This window comes from Rhinopithecus bieti, unplaced genomic scaffold (genome assembly GCF_001698545.2).
Source record: "Rhinopithecus bieti isolate Rb0 unplaced genomic scaffold, ASM169854v2 scaffold_30732, whole genome shotgun sequence".
Classification (NCBI taxonomy): Eukaryota; Metazoa; Chordata; class Mammalia; order Primates; family Cercopithecidae; genus Rhinopithecus; species Rhinopithecus bieti.
In genome coordinates this window covers 4437350-4444537 of record NW_016814045.1, presented here as the reverse complement: position 1 = coordinate 4444537, position 7188 = coordinate 4437350, and positions in this window count along the sequence as shown.

The window sequence follows — 7188 nt, the reverse complement described above, 5'->3', positions numbered from 1 at the left end:
AAAACAAGCTTTGGAATCAGATGCAGACAATCTTTGGATTGAGCCCAGCTCCACCCTTGGGGTAACCTGTAAGCCCAGCATCCTGATTTGTCAAATGGGATGTGCAGGACTGTGGGTTTGCAAAGTGCCTCATATGAAATAAGTATTCTAAAAGGTAGTTGTATGTATTTTATAATGTATTATAATCATTATATGTATTTTATAACAATTATAAAGAATGAGGGGAATTGTGCTATCATGCCAGAGGCAGGATGGAGTGAGAGCCAACCCTGCTGACTGGGCAGCAGGAGGCTGGAGAAGCACACCATCTTTATTGGTCAGGAAGGGGAGGACAGAAGGAGGAGGATGAAATGGCTGGCTCTAAGGACCGCCAACCTATCACACAGAGGAAAGGGAAGCCTGAGCTCCCAGGCTGCTCTACTCTGGAGGGCAGATTTAGCGAGGTTTCTCAGAGCATTCCCTGGGCAAGTACCAGAGCAAACAGCATGGCCGCCATCATTGCTCAGTAGCATCTATGTTTGGTGGAAAGGAGGCTTATCTTGGCTTAGCTCCATCACCCCGCTGCCCTCATTACCCCCAGGCAGATATCAGCGTCCTTGCATCTGACTATGCAGACCACCCTGATGTACTTGTTCCTGTCCTACTCAGTGCAGAGCTTCCTGGGAAAACTGAGCAATGCTTCAGAAATTACACGTGCCAAAATAATAATAATAATAATAATAATAATAATAATAATAATAATTAATAATAATAAAGAAAAAGGAAAAGAAAAGAAAAAGAAATGCAACTGGCTTGTGAAACAGGAGCATCCGTCTGGGAAGCAGGCCGTGGAGTTGACGGCAATGGCAGGTAAAGGGCCCGGCACCATGCACGCCCATGTCTGGAAGGGAGTTATGCTTGGACAGGGTTTAGGTCAACAGGAAGCACCTAGAGCTGGCCTTCTTGAGCTTACTCTGGGGCATTCCTTTGTTTCTTGAGTAGAACAGCAGGCAAAACAGCCCTCACTACTTGAGCTCCTATTTCGTTCTCCCTCTAGCCACGTGCAGTTGTGTTTATGTAAGTTTTACGCGCTTATGACGTGAACTATGCTGGCAGGAACTTACCAGTATTACTTCACCTCCATTTGCCTTCCCTCGATGGCTGGAGAGCCGTGTGAGTGCTGTTCTAGGACTCAGCCTATCCAGTATGAGTCACAGCTATGTGATCTTGGCCCTCCCTGCCACTGACTAGGTCATACAGTCCGGGGTGCTGATTTTCAGGTCCTTCCACCTTAAAAATAGTACCTGTCATTCAGTGATTCTCAGTCACAAGAGGCTCTCAGAGGCACTACAGCCAACAAATGTGGTTGGTTTGTCCTTTTTTTTTTTTTTTTAAGATAGTTGATGTATTCATTTTCTGCTGCTGCTGTAACAAATTACCACAAATTTAGTAACTTTAAAACAACACTAATTTATTACCTTACAGTTCCAGAGGTCAAAAATCTGCAACAGTTCTCACTGGGCTAAAATCAAAAGCCGTGTTCCTTTCTGAAGTTTCCAGGAAAGAATCCCTTTCCTCACTTTCCCTGGTTCTAGAGGCCGCTCACGTTCCTTGGCTTGTGGCTCCATGCCTTCATCTTCAACATCAGCAATGTTGCATCTCTGTGCCTGGCTTCCATAGTCACATCTCCCTCTGATGCCTCCTTCGCCCACCTCTCCTCTTCCACTTTTAAGGGCCCTTGTGATTACACTGCACCTATCCAGATATTCTAGGCTTGTCTCCCTGTTTTAAGGCCAGCTGATTAGCAACCTCAAATCCATCCGCAACCTTAATTCCTCTTTTCCATGTAACTTAACGTATTCAGATTCCAGAATGAAGATGTGTACATCTTTGGGGGTCATTATTCTGCCTACCACAGTTGCCCACATTTTTCTTTTTGATTTTTTTAAACATAATATCTAGCTTTCTACCTTTTCTTACACAAAAATCTGGCAACACAAGACCCACATTCTTGCCTAATGTGCCCCATTACAGTATGGCAACGATGCACTTGGCTTGAGTGGCTCCCTGTTTGGCCCAGGCCCCACCCTGCCTTACTGCACCCTCACACAATGCCCGGAGTAGGTTGCATCAGGCGGTCAGTTATCCCATCAGACGTGCTTCATTCATTTGCATTTTCCCCTGGCCTTATCACCCTTCGAGCCTGCAGCACCTCCTTGAAATTATTAGGAAAACCCAACTCTACACTTTTGCTCTCTGTTTACATCGGAAATATTACAGAGTACTGCATGCCACTGGTGCACACCCACATGTGATACAGGAGAGGGGAGCTCAGGGTTATCTCCAACCCGGGCATGCACAGCAGTGGAGAACCGACTGTCACTCAGGGCCAGTCCCTGGGGAGGGATGAATGAGTCAGGTATGTTTATATTAGTGAAAACTGCAAGCAAGGACACCATCTATAGTGTGCCAGGGGCTGTGATCCATGCTTCTAATTCTATTTCACTGAATCCTCACAGCCACTTAATGAGATTCATGCTATTGTTTAGCTTTTTCCCATACCCCCATGGCAACTGTGGTACAGAGAAGTTAAGTAAGTTGCACCAGGTCACACAGCTGGAGTGTAACAGAGTTGGGATTCAAACATGTTATTCTGACTCCAGAGTCTGCGCTTTGGCTCCTGTAGGTTCTGTCTCTAGAAGGAAAAAAATATCTGCGTTTGAAACTTTTGAGGGGTTGGACTTGGGAAGAAAAGCTAGACCAGGAGGATCGTTCTGCCAAATCTCCAGAATGGATTTGGGTCCCTCTGAGAATCCAGGTTCACACAGGAAGCCTCCCGAACAGAAACAAAGGCCCTCCACAATGGGACGCTGCAGTTTTGTGAAATTCTGGCCTTGAGTTGTTTAGGACAGACTTCCTAAATCACAAGCCTGACCGTCAGGGAGCACAAGACCCTGGTAAGACGGCCTGAAATCTACATCAGATAGCAAAGAACAATGGCAGGGCTGAGGGGGATGACACAGGGGAAGTCTGTTTGTAAGAATCTGGCGCTTCTGTTGGCTAGTCACACATTAAATTTAGAGCTATGAGCCTATGGAGTCTCCTTGGTTTAAAGATAAGGTGGACCTTCCAGTTCCAGTAAGGGCAGGATAAGGCAATGCTCTGAAGAGGCCTCATGAAACAGCTGGGAATGAATAGGGGCTGGGCTCAGGGAACATAAGCTATTGGCACGTGCTCAAACTATCCCCACCTGAGTTACGTTTGGAGTTTCTGCCTGTGATAAAAAGTATTCCAATTTTCTGCTAAATGCAAATAGAGTCACTATTTGTCGCAACAAGTAAGGAGTAGGAAATTCTGCTTTAGTGGAGCAGATGAAACTCTGCAGGAGGAAAACAGATCAAGGTATCAGTATAATGGGGTGAGAACTCTGTGACTGGGGATCCCATATGTTTCCATTGCCAGGGGCAGCCCCAAATTCTCCCTGCCATCCCAACATATCACAAGCAGCACCCCTTCCACTTCCAAAAACATCCTAGTTTGGCAGATCACATGTACCATCACCCTCTGATATTCCATGAAAGCTTTTCAGAATAAATTCTTGATATCAGATTATTTTTATTTTATTTGTTTTATTTTTTTTTTTGAGACGGAGTCTTGCTCTGTCACCCAGGCTGGATGGAGTGCAGTGGTGCAATCACAGCTCACCACAACCTCCCCTCCCAGGTTCAAGTGATTCTCCTGCCTCAGCCTCCCGAGTAGCTGGGACTACAGGCGTGTGCTACCACATCTGGCTCACTTTTGTATGCCCCATCTCTACTAAAAACACAAAAAAGATAATTTGTTTCTTTTGCTTGGGTCTTCAAAGAGAGGTGAACTGAAAATTAATCTGCCACTGAGAGGAGCGTGGACTAAAAGGAAGCTCTAGAAATTGTCTAGGGGATGGAAATGAACTTGTAGCATCTCCACGTCAGATATGTCAGACACAGGACAGACATGTAACATGAGCAACCTCGTGTGTCAGCAAAAGCATGTGAAGTGGGATGTTAAGTTTTATCAGTCCGTTTTAAAGATGAGGAAACTTTAAAAGGAGCTCAAGGTTGGACACTCAGCTGATGGTACTGCTTGAGTAGAATATAAGCCTAGGACCTCCTCATCTGCCAGTCTTTGACTCTTCCTTACTCCGCTTACCTCCTTTTCCCCCTTGAGACTGTTTGGACAAATTAAAGAATGGTCTATGTATGTGGAAGAGTTGGGGTTTTGGTTGCAAGCAACAGAACCTAACTCTGTGCAACCTGAGCAACAAAGTTACTTGTTGGAAGGATATAGAGGCATTCGTGTACTCAAAAGGACAGTTTTAAGAGCAGGCTTGGAACGTGGAGGAGCCAGGCAGCTCCAGGTTCATAGCAGGAGCAATTCAGGCTTCCTTGAGGCCCCAGGCTGGAATGAATGGAAGCTTGTGGTCATTTTCCTCCTTTACTTTACTCTTTTCCTCCACCACCTCCACCTCCCACCTGTAACTCAGCCTGACCCAGCCAAGCTCTGCAGCCCTTAGCAGGTGTCTTTCTACAGGCAGGATACAACTGAGGGATTCAGTGAGCCTGCAAAACTCATAGAGCATTAGATTGCTGGGCTTAATTATTTTTAATTAGAGAAAAATGTATGCAAACCAAGGATCATCATTTTAGAAGAACTCAAAAGCAAAAGATCCTGTCTTTCCTAATAAACATAGTTGAAAAGACCTGCTCTAAACTATCGATAATTCATTTCATAACATTTCTATCCTTGAAAAGTACATCTTTTGGTGGAAAGTCTTAGTGTCAGACAGATCTGGTTTCAAAGCCCACATTTTGCCTCTGATGAACTGTGAGGACTTGGAAAAGCATTTGGTCTCCCCAAGCCTTTCTTTTCAATCTATAAAGTGAGTATGTAAGACTCTAACCCCCTTTCACAAACAGCAGTTAGGAGGGCTATGTGACGTCATACGCACATGGACCTACGCTTTCTTTTTGTCAAGCCCTTGAAGCCTCGTGGAACGGTTGGTAGACAAATTACATGCAATCAGAATGCGCCCACTTCTCAAACCTACTCTGAACCTTCATCTATGTTGTTCTCATTTGCTGCAAGCCACTTCATCTTAGGGACGTGCTTGCACTTTCTGGGCCCACAGCTCTTCCTTGTGGAGAAGCAGCTGAAGTCGGTCACAGGTGCCTTTGCTGACTGGGGATAAATTTCATTTGCTTTATTTTCTGGCACCCCTTCCCACCCCGCAGAAACCTTGCCTTCTTCCAGCTTTCCAAGGAAGACGACAAGGATTTTTCTATTAAGGTGAGAAGCCTGTTGACCCCTTTCCGGCCCCAGCGCCTACTCCCCCTTTGCTGGCACTTCGGGAGTTTCCCTTTACAGCAAAGCTATCTGGGTTCAGGCTGCTAAAATCAAAAATAGGGCAGCCAAGGAGGGGAGGTTTGACAGGAAGTCCAAATAAGTACTTCCTCCTACCCACCTTTGAACTTCTGAGGCACCTCAACTAAAATAGTCGAGCAAGGGACACAGAGAAAGGGGATGAAAGAGTTTTTTTAAAAAGAATGAAATTGTCAACTGGGAGGAAGTGGAAAATATTGCTTTTCGTTGCCTTGCACAGGAGGGCTGGCTCATGTTTTCCCCGTGCCGTCTCCCAGGGTTGGGGAGGTCAGAGCTGTGTCCAGGCTTGGGGGCAGGGAGCTCAGTGACTGTCCAGGTAGAGCGGAGTGTGGCCTGCAGGAGGGCTCCTATGGGGTTGCTGTGCGGCCCCCTCCCCACCGCCTCCCGCCCACGGCCTGCAGGAGTGCTGTGAGCGCTGGCGCTCTGCATCGAGGATGCGTTGCGTGGGAGGCAGGTCTCCCCCTGCCTGCACACTCTTTCTGAGGCCGGCTGGTATGGCTGCTGGAGTGTGTGGGCCCCTCTGTCCAGCAGAGCAGTCAGGACCCCTTCCTGGCTCTGCTTGCTCCACCGAACTCTGCCACGTAGTGGAGCCCTTTGCCATCCACAAGGATCCCAGGCATGGAGGGTGCTCCCACTGCCTGCCTTAAGGATGGAGGGGAAAACTGCCCCCTCTCCCTGTGAGGATGACAGCTGCAGCCTTTGCTCCCACTCAGGCCCTCTAGAAAGTTCCAACAGCAAGGCACTTCAGCCTCTGGTGATAAATCTGAGATGTTAAAAAGTTGGTGGGAGTGAGGCTGGGTGGACACGGGCGAGGACATCCTCCGATTGCCTGTGGTGTCTGTCCCACGTCAGCATCCTCTCAGGGCCACATACCACCACCTTATTCTCTCTCCATGGTCAGGACCCTCTGTCCAAGTCAAATTCAAATAAGCACTTCCTCCCACCCACCTTCTAACTTCTTGTGTTCCTCTCCTAAGAAGGTCAGCGCATTCTTGTCTGTAAAGTCCCTGCTTTCCATTCTCCCCATCCCCTAAGCATCAGCTCCCCAGACTCTTCCCCCAACACAGAAGCTGCAACTCCCTCCCAAGTCTCTTCTAAGGAATTGTGCATTTCTCTCACCTCTAGAATTAGCTGTGAAGGAAGGCAGTTATCTGCCCACCTGATTCTGCTGTGGGTCAGATGGAAAGGGAGGGAGCTGGGAGTCTGGACATGGCGGGTGGGGTGGAGAGGAGATTTGGGCAATGCTCTGGGCTGCAGTTTGCTGCTACTACATCCACTGTTCCTTCCTAAGCTCTCACAATCTGACACAGCCCTCCCTGCAGGTACTGCTTTCTTGTCCACAGCCTCCACTGGTTGTGCAGTAAAGATTCCTATCCCTTGACCGGACACGGTGGGTCCTGTAATCCTAGCACTTTGGGAAGTCAAGGCGGGTGGATTGCCTGAGCTCAGGAGTTCGAGACCAGCCCGGGCAACAAGGTGAAACCCTATCTCTACTAAAAATACAAAAAATTAGCTGGGCGTGGTGGCATGCACCTGTCGTTCCAGCTACTCGGAAGGCTGAGGCAGGAGAATTGCTTGGATCCGGGAGGCGGAGGTTGCAGTGAGCGGAGAGGATACCACTGCACTCCAGCCTGGACGAGAGTGAGACTCCGTCTCAAAAAACAAACAAACAAACAAACAAAAACGAAAACAAAGAACCAAGAAAAAGAAAAACCATTCCTATCCCAGCAGCCTTGTTTCTGTGTAGGAGCAGAATTGTCTTTTTTTTTTTTTTTTTTTTTTTTTTTTTTT